Raw genomic sequence first — 16,438 nt, 5'->3', positions numbered from 1 at the left:
CGTTGTCGATTTGGACTTTAAACGGAACATGACGGCGACGATGAAAATACGCCTCGAGTATTCATATAAGTGCTATCGCAGTAAAACGACACGCAAGACATACTCACACCAGGTGTCAGACACTGTCGAACTGCAGTGGCCCATGACAATGTAGACGATGCTGAAGAATCGAATTCCATGCAGAAACTGCAGGGCGTAGTCGTCAGGTTTAGCCTTGTCGGCAACCTTGAGCAGCACACGCGTGTTCGATGTCGCCGAGAAGGCGGTGACGAATTCGAACAGAGCACCTGAAAAGGGAGTACCACGCGCATCCTTCTAACCTAATGATAAGGCAGTATAATTATATCGGATAAAGGGCCGCTGTAGCCGTCCACGAGCTCTCTAGTGAGTGACAGTAGTTACATGCGATCCAGTGGACTAAATGGATCTGCAATAAGTCCACGGAACAGAGTAATGGGTGGTAACTGTGCCGCTGGGTACTTGGCTGTGGCTTCCTTAATTGCAACGCTATACGCCACCCCTGAAATACGCGAAATACTCGCTTGCGTTTGCACTGATCCGACCTGTCGCCCGAACAGCACATAGTTCAAAAGGACCGATGAGTGGATTCTCCTCTAAATCCTGTACGCAGCTTGTGCTGCAGGTGTCCACGTGCGAGAGCAGCGCTGCAACACAGCCTAGCGAGCGGAAGGAGAAAAATCGGGCAGGCGTGATAAAATTTCGTCGATGCATCGCACATTATGTCACAAGTCAATAGTGTCCGTAATATGAAAGCGCCCAAAACCGCATTCGCTCCATGCAATCAATGATGAACCTTAGAGCTTTCTTTTCTTGTCATTTCTTAAAGGCTGTCTCATTTTCTACGTACACGTAGCGGCCGATGTCGGTAGAATTGGGCTGATAAACGCTGTGACGTAGCGCCATCTGGGCAGTGCACGGCGCCTGCAGATTTAACTTGCCTTTTTTATTGACACGCGTACAACGCTCTGCATTCCCGAAGACTGCTCCTGAGCAGCTGCAGCACCTGCTACCATACTTTTCCAAGGTGCAAGATCCCCCTTCGTGTATGAGAGCTCCCTAAAATATCTTCTTTCCAAATTTTGTGTGCGACGCGATTGGCGGTGTAATTCAGGGTAACATGAATGACTCGATCATTCGGTTTTAAAAGGCTATGTTTTCAAAAGTATTACACGTACACACATGAAGGATATATGATAAGGACCACAAACTCGCAAGAACGAATCCCAGCCGCGGCGGCCGCATTTCGATGGAGGCGAAAGGCTAGACGCCCGTATACTTAGATTTAGGTGCGCGTTAAAGAACACCAGGTGGTCAAGATTTCCGGAGTCCTCCGCTACGGCGCCCCTCATAATCATATTGCCACGCCCACTTCTTGTCTTGTTTTGATGTATTCGGGTTTGACCGGCAGGGACGGTTATCAACGCTCGACGCTGTCCGCGAAGTAGTGTTCTAGAAGCGTCGCGATTGTAGTAGATCGGTTTGTTAAGATTGCGCCCCCGCACGCGAATGTTCCAGTTTTGTCTAGAGATAACGCCGCCACCAGCGATATTGCTGGAAAGTTCGATAGCGCCTGTATAAAAGCCGACGCGCTTGATCGCTTGTCAGTTGATCGACGGACGACGCCCTGTTCGCCGCTATCATTGTACAGCGTGCATTGCTGTAGTTCTAGTTCTCATTTTCTGGCCACAAGTTCGGCCAAATAAACAGTTTCATCCTACAAACGCCGACTGCTGTGTTCGTCGACGTCACGACCACGTGACAATATCGTGGTCTTGGGCAAGGTCAATCTAAATAGGTCGCGAAAGTCGGAACGAAAAGTGGTCGGAAACCTATTGCGACAAACATCAACACCCGCGTGACGATTAAAGCGCTACTAGGTGAGGGGGGGACAAATAATGAAAACAAAAAATTAATTAAGCGTTTATTTTCATTAGTTTTAAGTTTATTTGTCACGAATTAAATTAGTAGATTACTTTAATCAAACTTTAGTCTTGGGTATGTGGTTGAGTGGCCAATTTTTTTCGTTTATTTTCAGAAACAGCGGGCACATGCAGGCAGTCTGGTAACATGGGCCAACGGTTTTGCGCATTTTGAGATGCAAATGGCGTCGCTCGTTTTTGCGCAGTAGGATTGTGCCTGTCGTCCGTAGATATTTCCTCGCATAACCGTTGTTTTCTAGTCGTGGTACTTGGCAGAAGGTAATATAGCCCATCGCAGCCATCGGGAACCGTTTCAGTGACTGTGTTTTGCCAGCGCACGGCCGGCGTGCTGTCGCCCTTCGGGACGATGAGTCCGCCACGCTACGCGAAGAAACGCTGCGCTGTCTACGGATGCAAGAGCAACACGTGTGCAAGGTTTGTGTGTGTGATGATGTGGATTGTGTGGCCCGTGACGGGGCGAAGAGGGAACGACAGTTCTGCTCAGCGGTACGCCTTGGAGGGGAAGACGACGAAAAGGAAGCGCGAGCGGGACGTGCGGCTCGAGGAGTTGGAGCGCGACACGGTTGGAACGGCAGCCGCTGGTCGGCGGTTCGGGTCGCGACATCGCTTAACCAGGCGTCCGGCAGCCATGTGGACCTGGTGAGCCTGATTCCCGCTCTGTGCCCCGTGCTGACACAGAGACCGGCAGCCTAGTCTGTTCCTGGCCTGAGGTCCTGGGGCCCGAGTGGTGTCACGAGGTGGCCGCGGCTCATGTTGGTGACGGGCAGCTAACCTGCGCTGCAGTGGCCTGGTGATCTACCGGCCTGCAGTGCCATCATCACCACCACTACCACCTCGCCACGGTCAAGGCAGCGTGACTGTTGACTGCCCAAGGAGTACCGGTGACGACCGACCTCGCCGCAGCGGCAACAGTTCATAACGGCGAGTAGGACAGTTTGTGTGCGAGGCGCGTAGGACGTTTAGGATGTAAATAAGGAATGCTGTAGTGTGTTGTGTGTGAATCGTCAGAGTTATCGGTTGTGTTAAAGTCTGTGTTGTGTGTACAGAATCACCTGATTGCCGGTTGAATTATTTCGGATCCTGGGCCCACATTACACCATCACAGTGTGCACGTTGAATTGTTATGCTACTTCTGATTTCTGTGTTATATATATTGGGGTAATATCCTGTTCAACTGCAATATTTCGCCAATAAAATACACCTTATTTATCAAATCTGTCTTTTTCGTCTTCCCGTTATCTTGCAGGCTTCCATTATGGAGCCGTCATAGTGATAAGAAAAAGAACATGCAGCTATAAAAAAAAAGTAAGAAGCGGCGCCCTGTCAAAAAATTTCATAATTTCGCGCCCATCGCGTTAAAACGTGACGTCATTTCCGCTTCCGGTTGTGACGTCATCTTTTTCTTTTTTTTAATTCTGTTTTTCCCCTCCTCACATAGATGGCGACTGTTGCAACAACTAGCCACCGGCTTGACACGTGGGCTTCTACGGAAGTTACGCTACCAGTTTACATATACCTTGGTCTTGGGCACGTGAAACCCCAGCCATTATTATTATTCTAGTCGAACAGCGCAGTGGGACGAGGCACGAAAGAAGCCAAGACAAACGAGCGCACACTAACAACTGTTAGTTGTTAGTCTGCGCTCGTTTGTCTTGCATTCTCTTCGTGTCTTGTCCCACTGCGCAGTTACACCATAATGAATTCGTACCAACTCTCCCAACACTCCACCCTGCTTACTCATAATTATTTTTTTGTCTCTCACCCACTAAATTTTGTCAGGGTTTAGAGTGAACTGTACGTACTGTGGATTTTGTTACGCTTCGGGTCTCGGTTAGTGAAGCAGTCCACATAGGTAGCAGCTGCGACCGTGATGAGTAGGCTGCATAAAAATGCCCTGAAAGCGAAAGTGTCCCATACTTATCATAAAACACTTTCAAAACCGAAACACTTTCATATCGGGCTCAGAGCACGATATGAGAAAACAAAAAGACAAGAAACCCTTTACGCTCATATAACTGAACAAAGTTGAATTAATGAAGTTGAATGAAAAAAAAATTAGATGAAACCCCATTGAACGGGAACTACCCAACACTCTCTTCGCGCGCATTTATGATAAAACACACTCCCTTAACTCATCTGCCCTCCGATGAGTCATTCGCTAGTGGGACAACCTTCCCGATGTCACACGATGTGAACGTGACAAAGAAAGGCTTCTTCAGCAACTTAACACACATTTATGTTATTAACGGCTGACTTGCGCTTGTTTCTGGTCATAGTTTTATGCGTCAAATTAGAACTTTCAGCATTTTCTTACTCACGTTCACACATTGATTACCTTTCATGTTAATACGACCATTCCCTTATTTTTAGGTCGAATATTGATGAATATTATTCGTTTTTTATTATTTGTATAGATGTATGCTGTTTATAAATAATACTTTTTTGTAGTCTTTTGGTAACATAGAAGATGATTACCTCGCGTGTCTGATCTTATGTGCACTTGTTTCTTCATAAGTGACAATCTTATCTCTATTTTGTTATTTGTATAACTGTAAGCTGTCATACCTTGTTACATTTTGTGCTGCCCCTCTTGCCCAATGCCCTTTTGGGGTCTGTAATGTACCGGTGTACCAGGCCGCCTGCCTGATAGACCGATCACACGCTCGAGAGGAGCATGATAGCAATGCGCCAGCTCTCAGTCACGTGGCTTATTACCTTTTTTTTCATATTTCGCAAGCTTCCTTTGGAACGCGGACTGCATGGGACGTATCGTTTACCAAAAACAATTCAATCGGTGGCTTCTGAAGGTGGTCTACAGCTCTGCATTCCCACTTTGTGTCTTCAACGAATAATTAATGTGTTAGTTAAGGGGAAAGACATAAAAATAGCCTGCGCAACTCTACGTCAGTGAGAACAGTATGCGTTCGGTTCAATTGGCTTCCGACGTGCCTTTCATTTTTAAAGCCTTGGCCCAGGTTGCGCGGGACAACCTGTGGCTGGTAATCATTACCAATTCAGGCAATACAGCGACGCATCTGTAAAAGACAGACCTAGCGGTTGCGTCTTGTGGCCGTTTGCTGAAAAAAAAGCCGTGTGAGTTTAGCTTTCTTTAGTAGTGACACAACGTTAATGTTTCCAAATATTTCAGCGGTATCGCGAACCTTTTGCACAAAGCTATGTGCTGGAGAGAACTGAAGCGCAGAAAATGTGACGCTGCATCATTATCAGAGCCCGGCGCTTTCATGCGGTACACATGCGCTCGCTATTTAGTTTTGCCCCAATGCTTTCTTTTAACGGTAATGCAGAATTTTATGGAGTTTAAACATACTTTGAGAACTAACACCGCTTTTCTGACAAAGCCTAGTCATTTTCGTGAGCTGATCCCGAAGATTATGCAGTTTAACAATACCGTACAACAAACGGCAAGGTGGAACGACGCCACCACGAGATGGCGCCAGTTTCTTTCTCTTTTTTTTTTTTAACGCAACGAACTATATTGGTACCAGCGGCACTGCACAGTAGTTTTATCACCGTACCGGAACTGTAGGGTAGTACTGTATGACACCAACGTACGGTTCTACTATACGGCATTACACTACAGCACCACGTTTCGGAGGTATCGGTAGTACCGTGCACGGTGTACTGCACTGTTGTAAGGAAAACATTATTGTATCCTTTCTTATAGCGACAGCTATCGTGTTGATATGGTATTATTGAGATCGGCACCTCTGGTTGCATACGCAGCTTGTGGTTCGGATCTGGCATTTGAGGAGGAGGCGCTGTATGTTCTGCTGTGTACTAGTACACGTGTAAAGCCTGGTATATGGAATAGCAAACGTGGAGTAGCTCTTGCATTTTCGCTTCCTAGTTTATACAGGACAATTCAAGAAACGTATCCGAAAATCCTCAAAAATAAGGGAAATAGAATATTTGCTCGCTGCCTTTATAATTACCTTTTCCTGCAACAACACTGATATTAACATGACTACAGACATCTATTAGGCCAGTAATCCCAACAGGACAGTAATTAACTAATCTTTTAATTAGTGAAGACAGACGATCTTGTCAAACGGGATAATTGATGTCCTTCCGGCGAAGAGCCCATTGCTACCTTCAGATTTCCACAAAGCTGTCTCTGCCAATTATTACGGAGTAATTTAATTCGACCAATTTTACGTGCGAGACCGAGACCACAGCGCCAATGAACGCAACTATCAGACGAACACAATGACGTCACTGTTCGCGACAACGAATGCATTCATTCGTTGTCGTTAGCTATTCTGTTAGCGTTCATGTTAGCTATTCTGCATTCGTAATATACCTGCGCCGCGCATCTCATATTAGCAAGCGCCGCTAGCACATTCACCAAACAAAAAGTCACAGTTTCGCCGCAACGCCGAAGCAATGAATGCGATATCAACAAATTGGAATGTAACGCGAAGAACGGAAAGCAGCTCTAAATTGCCAGCACGTTGCTCGAACCCAAAGGATGCATGAAAAGAACGCACACAGGATGAGCGCGAAGTATAATGCGCCACAGCTCGATACTTGAAGCGCAGTGCTGAAACATAAAGCAGGACGCACGAAACGAAGGAACAGGTACACACAGGACGAGCACGAACTAAATGTCGCAGTTGTTACTTATTTCTGTTTGAACAGCGCGCTCCTCTCGCAAACGCGGCCGCTGGAGCGAGCGAAGTGCCCTTCGTACGCTTTGTGACTTCAGAGCGGACATCGCGGGGAAAGCACAAGACATACAACGCATACAACTCCCCGCTCCACGCCCCCGCCCGCCCCCCTTCTTTCCTCGAGATAAGCGCACGAAGGCGACCACGCACTGTAGGGCGAAGAGCATCGGCGTTCGCAGGAGCGGGGCGACGACCTTTAAAGCGCGCCCCGCGCGCACTTCGCGCCATCTCGCCGGTGAGTAAGAAAGCACGCTGAAGTAAATGGTCTATATAAATAGCTCGCCGTTAGCATGCTGAAAGACTGTACTCTTCGTTGCCTAGCCGTGTAACGCCGCTCGTTTCGGAGCGATAGGTCGGCCGTTCGATTCCGCGCGTCGGAAAGTATTTCTGAATTATTTTTCTTTGTGGCTTTTATATATATATATATATATGGCTTTATATATATATATATATATATATATATATATATATATATATATATATATATATATATATATATATATATATATATACGGTGCATGACGGCGGCGAAGGCGACGGCAAGAACCAGCCGAGACTGCCCATGGTGGTGATGGCCTCTTCGCAGGAAGTAGTCCAATTTTCCCATCTCGCCCGACCACCTGTCTTCTTTATTTCAAAAGTTAATCAATTTATTTTGTTTAACTACTGCCGTATTGAATGTCTCTAGTCATTTTAAAATGTTTGCTGCCGCAGAAATAGTAATTATAAAGACATCGATTTTCAGGATTTTCAGACATTTTTTAGCACCCTGACCAGTTGCTGCTATTTTCGCCAACATAACGGCGAAAATAGCAGCATCCAAAAACATAATGCTCATTGCATCCCTTGGTACAAGCGGTACTCGTTTTCAATATTCTTTTTACACAACCCATCAAATTCGCCATTTTTTCTTCGGTTGTCTGGCTGAAATGAGATAAGAGTTTCAGAGGTTCCTTTAAAATGTATGATATAGTTGTACAGGTGTCATCGTAATTGCAACATCCTGCTTCAGTGTAGTTGTTATATTTAGTCACAATTCACAGGTGATTGGGTCACGAAACCATACAGTCTTATCGCTTGGTATGGGTCCTAACTTCATTTGAGAACTCCGAAAAGGAAACCGAAGGCGAAGTGACTTACACAGTTCCTATTTCTCCTTGGCTCCACGGTTCTGGTTCCCCTGTGACGCAGTTAGACAGTTCGAGCCGTAGAAAAGGAGGTGTCACTGTATACGGCCAGGAAAAAAACGCAACAATGCCTTAAACGGTTGTGAAATTTATGTCTGAAACAAAGATGTTCTTTTTCTTCTGACATTCACACGTTCATATACTTATCAACCCTTAGGCCCACTGATCTAAGAGATGTTTCATAAGGGTTGAAAAACAGCTACTCCCGCTAGAAGTAACATGAGTAATTCACCACGGCAATGATGATCATGTCAAGAAACGCTATGTCCGACGTCTTGTTGCGGATAAGCATTATAAGGGGTTGCTAAAGAAAAAAAAAGCTTTCTCATGTCAGAGCAACTTATCCTTCGCATTACCTGCGAATACCTTTTACTAACTTATTAAAATAGACAAAAAGAATGGAGGTAGCGAAGCCACTTTCATGTTACCGAATCAAGTCGTGGTGACGTCACAGCTTTTCCGGCGCCATCTAGAGCCTACGTAATTCTTCATCGGTAAAAATGAGCTTTGAATGTGTTATGAAGAAGCCAGATACAAAGGTATTGGGCCAATGTGCACGAAATACGTGGAAAAGGCTCGGAAATCTGTGACGTCAGCCTGACGTTCAGGTACCGTAGTATGGGCTAGAAATATTAAACTGAACCTTCGACCATCGCTTTAAGCACCCCTTGCTATAAAACCTATGATTGAAAAATTAACGACAGTAGTAGAGGTTTGAAAGCATAATTTATCAGTTCAAGCTTATTTTGTGTTTGGCTTTGGTGCCCCTAAATTGTGTATATAGGGCTCCTTGGCGCAATTAAATTTACTAACGGATGAGTTGGTAAAAAAGAAAACACACGCCTCTAAGCTGCAAGCGCACTGTTTTGTAGCTATCGTAGGGACAGTGCATCAGCAACTACACTACGCAACCTTGGGCTGCCGGCTCGCTCGTTCACACGGTGTCAAGGCAAGAACCATCCAGCTGCTCCTTACAAAAAAATTGTCACAGCTTGCACTAGCGGCGCAAGGCTCGAACCAACAACAACTCTGGGCGACACTCCTAGTTTCCTTTCATTTTTCCCTTTCTTTGTCTTTCTATCTTGCTCTCTGCTTTTCCTATCTCTTTTTTATCCCTGTTTCTTTCTCTTTACCTCTTTCTATTTCTTTCGCTGTCATCCTATCTTTATTCTCTTCTCTTTCTTTTTCTCTATGCAACTTTTTTATTTATTTATTTCTCTCTCTCTTTGTTCGTTCTGTCGCCCATCTGAGTTATTTCAATACACGCCAGACAAATCGGCGAAGCGGGAGAATGCGCGCCGGCGGAGTTATTGCGCAGCGCGCACTAGGTGCAGCTGTGCCAGGTGCTAGGCGACACGAGATGCCATAGAAGTAGTGGCTCGCCGTCGGCATGCTGGAGAACGTATGCTGCGTGCGTAGTTGTGTGTGTGTATATATATATATATATATATATATATATATATATATATATATATATATATATATATATATATATATATATCTGTGTGTGTGTGTGTGTGTTTGTGTGTGTGCAGAATGATACGGCGATTCCGGCGGCCAAAATTTGCCGAGAATGTCTATAAAATTCATGTCGCGCGAAAGAGCGTGTTAGCGCGAGAGCCGCGCGCCAGATTCATCCTTACGGCGTTCGAGTGAGTAACAAAAAAAAGGCGATTTGTAGCACTTGTGGTCGGTGTTGTCGGCACAGTTATTTATATGTACCTGTTTTGCGTATTTACAGAGCTCGAACAGGCACTTGCATACTTAAAACACAGAGAGAGAGTGGCAATTTCATATACATCATTCTACAGAGTACAGCAGTGTATGTGTGCCCCTTTTTGTTTCTGTTCTCCACATTTCTGGAAACTAAATACCATTAGACCCACTTTACGTCTAAGTGTGTGTTCAATGGAACACACACTTAGACAGAATTCACTGTCTTCCTTCCGTTATTTAATGTCTTAGTCACGTTAAAGTGGTTGTTATGAACACTAAAACAAAGATATATTCAATATAAACACTAGAATTTTCACCACTCATTCTAAATCACCGTAAACTGAGGATACCGCTTTGCACCCACCTGTTGCTAATATGGTTTGCAGGTCATGTTGGCTGCAGTCGTTTAAAAAGCAGATTGCCAGGCGTAAAACGGGAAAGTTCATGTACAAAAGGTATTTATTTAAATCTTGTAGCTGCAAGAAAAGGTCGAAAATAATTGCGCGAAAGACGGTCTTCCACACGCTAAGCCAATACTTCAGCACCTAATGAATTCGCACCGCCGAGTATGGCAGTACAATGAGAATGGCTTTTCACAACCACCTGTGACCCAAAGGCATCTAAGGAGAGCTTACGGCTAATTTCCCGATCATGTATTTTCGCAAGTGAAGACAGCTCATTTGAAAAGCTATCTTCGATGTAATTATTTCATGGGCTTCTATTGACCAGGTAGCGCAATACTTCCGCTGATGCCACCTCCTTGATCACATTCTAGTCGCGTAACTGCTTTTTTGACGGCAGATATCTTTCTTGTCAAGATGCTGCTGGGATCGCTACTTCATGGCTCTGCTTCTCACGATATATGAACCTCTCACGCTATATGAATTGGACCACATCTAGTGCTTGCCTTATAAGGTGACCTTCCTTATAATTTTTGGGATGTTATTTTCAACAAGATGTTCTGCAGACTTGGAAGCATGATTGTTTACCGAAGTATAGCGCAGCGGAAAATGTTGCCATTCGGAATTTGGCACCCCACGAATTGTATTAGCACAGCCAAAAAAGCTAATGTTTTGAACACACAATAGACCGCGTAGAAGGAGCACTAGGCGCACGACAATGTTACAGAATTTACAGCTATCCACTAATGGCCACCTCTTGTCTAGCTGAATAAAGGGCTACTCCACGCATAACGTCACTTCGTATACCCCAGCATCTTACGAGGGATTCCCCTGGAGTCTCACTTACCATTGGGTTCAAAACATCCGAGAATGATTGAAGCGTTTCCTCGATAGCAGTGACGTTGTCGACAAATACCAGCAGGCTACAATACTGGCCTCGCGAACGCCAAATCCCGAAGTCGTCGCGTACTACGGTGCGGAGGCATTCATCGAATGCCCCCATGTCCACGCGGGTGCCTTCAAATAGTCCCGTGGGGTACTTCCCAGACGCATCGAACACTGCGCACAAATGTGATTTCAGTGAGGTCCCAGAAGCATCTACAGAGCTGCTTGGCGATGCTTGATGAGTGCGAGGCAAAGACAAAAGGAGTGATTGATGGCTTGACCGTCACAAGACTGATAAGTTTATAAATATATTCATGAAACCCCTCGAAGCCTGACAGAGAAGAGAGGTGTTCCTGCACAGGGTCCTAGTTAAACCAATCTCTACTTAACTTAGTATGTCTAGTTGCGTATGACAACCCAGCTATATAATAACATTGCTGGCCCATTAACTGAAATTACAGCATAAGATGTTTGGTTTCGGAGCACTTGCTGAGAGCCCAGATGGTGAACGAGGGACAAATATTATAGCGCGAAAAAGATACCTTAGTGCCGTATTTCTTGGGCTCGAATATTTGTCCTATGCTCTTAGTTGGCTTTGCACTGAAAAACAATTACGCCATATCCCCAAAGTGAATGATGATTGAGGAGCTGGCTCGGAGAAGATCGGGAAACCCGTGAATCTTCCGTACAAGTATTCTACCATCATATGAAGACGTGACACACGTTGTTTTATATACATATATACACAATGTATTATTAATGTACAATTTTGATGAACTATATGCATAATTTACAATTATATACACATTGATGAAGTATATATACAAGAAATAACTAAGAGCGTCTGATTCTCCGTTGTCGACCCTTGGAGACGCAACACTACTAATGTTCTTCAATTTGAAAACTGACCTCGAGACGCGCACGACAAAGTGGCCCTAAAAATAGCTGTCCGACGCTCGCCTGGCTGTCGACCGCTTTCCCCGCTCGCCCTGTGTGAATTAACGGCCAGGCTAGAGGGAAGACACAGCGCGCGTAGCGTTCCTCTTTGCGTTCCACGACGTTTCCAATGGATGGATGCAAGTTACGGCGCGGGACTTCGCCCCAGCTTAAGAACCTGGCGAGCCAGCTCCGAAAAAAAGGTTTTAGGGGCGAAGCTCCTTAAAGCGGCACCCGTTCGTCCCTCGTAGTTGTCGTAGTCGTATTGCGTAACCAGTCGTAACGCTAGTGCCAGATCTTGACCTCCAAGGTGGTGCCGGTGGGAGATTTTTCCTGTGCGTTGTTGAACAATAAAAAATTCGCAGCGTGCGCGTTAACTAAAAGCCGAATTCTTCTGTCTCTCATTCCCCATTAGCAGCCATTGGCATGTTCCAGTAGGAAACGTTAGTAGAAGTAGAAGTGTAAGTGCTAGCTAAAAGCCGACTTCTTCTGTCTCTCATTCCCATTAGCAGCTATTGTTTACCTCCAAGGTAGTGCCTGGTGAGATTTCTCCTGTGCGTGATTAAAGAGAGAGAGAGAGAGAGCAACTTTATTTTAAAAAAAAGAGGTCCGGCGAGTTCTTCGGGGATTTGGGCTAATCTCCCCACCTAGGCGTCGGCAACGAGCCCTTGAGCTCTGGCGGCTGCCTCGGCCCGCTGGACGGCCCAGAGTTGGTCCTCGAGGGCGAAGCTGAGCAGTGCAGTCTCCCAGCGCGTTCGGTTCGAGGCTGCGTCTCCGTCTGGTACCCCACCTCTATCACACTCCCATAACATGTGTTCCAGGGTAGGCCTGGCCTCGCAACACTTGCACCTTGCCGAATAAAGTTCTGGGTAACAGAGATTCAAGATCGCTGGACTCGGAAACGTTCTGGTCTGCAGCTGTCGCCACGTGACCGCCTGCTTCTTGTTCAGTTTTTGGTGTGGCGGCGGAAATTTGCACCTGGCCAATCTGTAATGTTGTGTTATGTCTCGAAAACTAGTGAGGCGATCCTCCCACTCCCCGCCCGACGTCGCGGCCGAGGCGGCGGCGGTGTTGACGGTGGCGGCTCGGTCCGTAAGTCCTCGAGCCGCCCCGTGCGCCGCCTCATTGCCGGCGAGCGAAGTGGTGTGTGCGGGTGCCCATAAAATTTAAACGTCCCTATTCTCGGTTTTGCCCGCAAGCAGAATTCGTAACGCCTCGGGGGAGACGCGGCCGTTGGCAAAGCTGCGGACTGCGGTCTGGGAGTCGCTAATTACCACTTCGGCCGTGGTGGTGGCCACCGCGAGCGCGATAGCCTCTTCCTCCGCTGTCTCCACGTGCTCAGTGCGTACCGTGACGCTTGTCTTGCAAACGTTCTCATGATCTATTACCGCGGCCACGAAGCCGCGCCTGCGTGCGTATCTGGCCGCGTCCACGAACACCGCATCTCTACAGTTGCCATACTTCTTCTGTATCTCCTGTGCTCTCTTTTCCCTCCGACCCCTGTGGTATTCGGGATGCAAACAATAAAAATTTTGTTCAAAACGCCGTTGATTGATGAAATAAACCAACGAAAGACGCCAGATGTTTTCTAAAAGCAAAACGAAAGAACGCCAGATGTTTCTAAAGCAAAACGAAAAGACTCCAGCTGCTTAACGAAAGACGCTAGATGTTTTCTAAAGCAATGGTTTTCTAAACAATGAAAATTCACAGCGTACATGTAAAATTAAAGTGAGCTGCAAGTCGTCATAACTCATCGAACCTTTAGTATAAACGCGCCCGATCTCACGTCGGTGATGATGTACTGGGCAGAATTCACCGAAGATTCACGGTTTACTGATGAACCTCCGCAGCTTCGCCCACTCATCATCATTCACTCCGTGGATATGCTGTGATTTTTTTATGCTGACCGGACACAGACACCAAGCTGCTACTGCCTACAGGTCACCACAACGCAGAAAACATAGCCCTTTGACTCGTACGCGTGTACTCACGTCTGAGCACCCATGGTTCCAGGTTTCGGAAACCACGTAGGGTCCGCAGTAGGCCTTCCGTGCACTCCGGCCGCACGTCCGCTTCCAGCAACCTCCTCCACAGGGACGCCGGTATGCTGGACAGTACCCGGGGCATCAAGTCGCGCAGCAACTGCGCGTAGTCGATCCTGCCTTCATCTTCCGGAGAAGCGGTAGACACCGTGATCGACATCGCTGTCTCCCGAATGTCGACGATCGATGAATCAGCCGTTCCATTCCGTGCTGGCGAAGTTTGCGCCAACTGTGTCGACGCCAACAGGAACAGCACCGCGATCATGAGACCCTTGACTGACGCCTGGCCAAATCCAACTGCGTGCAAAGGTATTGATGGCATATGTTGGGCCGAAATTTGGATTTGCTAGACGTCTTCTTCCTCACGGGTTTTAGTCGGTGCTCCTGGAGAGCGAAGAGGAACTTCTTTTTTTCTGTACCGGAGCCGTATGGCAAAAAATTGCGACGCTTTCGAACAGCGAAGCTGTTTCAGCTATCCGTAACTTCGGCTCTGTCCTGCAAAGCTCATCAGGTGGGAACGCGCCACAGCAATTGGGCAAGCCTCACTACCGAGTACAGCAGGTGCGAGCGTTAAACGAGAACTCTGCTCGGCGAAGCAGAGTACGTGAAACAGAAATAAAGGGAATAAAGACATAAAAAGGACAGAAAGACCGAGAAATACATAGAGAAAAGTAGAAAAGAAAGAAAAGACAGAAAACAGAGAGCAAGACACAAAGAGAAACAAGCGAGAAATAAAGAAGGAGAGAGAAATAAGCAGAGAGAGAGAAAAAGAGATAGAAGGATAGAATGACAGCGAAAGACATAGAAAGAGATAGAAAGAAAGAGACACGAAAAGGATATATAAAAAAAGAAAGAAGAACAGTAATAAAAAATTAAGAGAAACAAGGAAGGCCACGCAGCTCCGCTCTCCCTTCGGGCTTTATACCACTAGTGTGAAGATGCCATACGTTCTTATGCGCTTTCTTTTGTTTACTGTTCTTAAACTGCGCTGTGTCACAGTACGACTGATGCTATATTTGTAGGAACAGCAAAGATGGCCGCGGACCGTTTTTTTTTTTGTTTTCAAGAAAGGGGGGAAACGTGTGCTTAACGAATCAGCCAATACATTCATTCAAGGGAGCCCTTGCAATATTTACCTGCTCTGTCGACATGGTTTTTCAGGACTCTAGGCTTTTTCGTAATGAGCACTTCGACTTACAAAGCCATTAATTATGTTTGAGTGAGCGACGAACATAAAGTAAAGTGCGAAAAGAACAAATTCCTGCAGGTTCAAGAGACACACGTGCTCACGCTAAGGTCAACCTCCTGCCGTATGACTAATGTAGAAGAACCTGCGTCACAAAAAAAGTCTACTCCGTGAAATAAATGAAATGGAGTGATGATGGCATAAATGCCGAGAGGCTAAAGGATATGCACTTGCAAATACAGCTTAGACATATCTATTTTCTGCAAATAAGTGTTTATATTTCCCTCACAGGTGTTTTGTCCTTCTTGATTTGTTTGGCATACTGACCGTGAAGGCTATTCAAATGTGAGTGCATCTACGTGCTGTTATTAAAGAACGAAAGACGCAATGTATAAAGGGCTCGTTTCTTTTCTTAGACACAACCTAATTAGACCAACAGACAACGTAGTCGAGGGAGGCCTAAGGGACACTATTTTTAGTTTTTAGCTGTAGTGAACTTATTGCAAAATAAATAGAAAGAAATTTAAGAGGATGAAAAGACAACATGATGCCGGTAGTGACAGAACCTACAGCCTTCGAATACGGGTCCTAGAGAATACTTCAGTGTCGTAAAGACACGGCTGGCACATTAGAGGCCATTACCCGGAACAGCGGCTATACACGCGTGCGGTATACTGATAACATTCAAGTGACGTAATGAGCCCAGCTTTACACAACATGGCGGCTTCAGTATACCAAAGCGCACGCCATCTCTACTACAGGTGACGCGCAGAAAAGTCCGAATATATAGTACTTTTTTTAAACTGGTGATGCGACCTGAAACTACTGACAGTCAACGCTTACCTGTACGTGAAGCTCACAACGCTTAACTACGTTGAACAGCTCAAGAGGCCTCTGCTATCATGTTTCTCTCTTGCAGGCCGCTTCATGGTCGACGACTTGATCGTGCAAACACATTACCGCGGACTAAGTCTCGGTTAACTTTGAGAAGTGCATCCTCATGTGGCCATAATCGTACCGAACAAAAGATTAAGACTACAGCGCGAATAAAACAAGCACAAGAAACGGTGGGTGCGATCACAACGCTGTGTTCGTGCCCACTCTTTTTTGTGCTTGTTTTAACGAGATAGCGTTAATGAGCTCGTTTTCCAAAATTTCTGGTGGTGTCGGTGTCGGCGTCGTTGGTTGTGAGCGAAAAATCGAAAAATGTACAAATAAAATAAATAATAAAAACCTGCGGTTCGTGCGAGAATTGAACCCAGGGCTCCTACGTGGCAAGCAGATGTTCTACCACAGAGCGACGCCATGGCTTGAAACTGCTTCGGAAAAAAACTCTATATGAATGTTATGTAGTTGGAGGAGTCTCCATACCGCATGAAATATTGCGTGTCAGAAGCGTAGATTTGCGCCAGGAGTGAAAACATGTGAATTGCACG

The sequence above is a fragment of the Rhipicephalus sanguineus genome, chromosome 4, assembly GCF_013339695.2.
Source record: "Rhipicephalus sanguineus isolate Rsan-2018 chromosome 4, BIME_Rsan_1.4, whole genome shotgun sequence".
NCBI lineage: Eukaryota > Metazoa > Arthropoda > Arachnida > Ixodida > Ixodidae > Rhipicephalus > Rhipicephalus sanguineus.
This window is presented reverse-complemented; position numbering follows the sequence as displayed.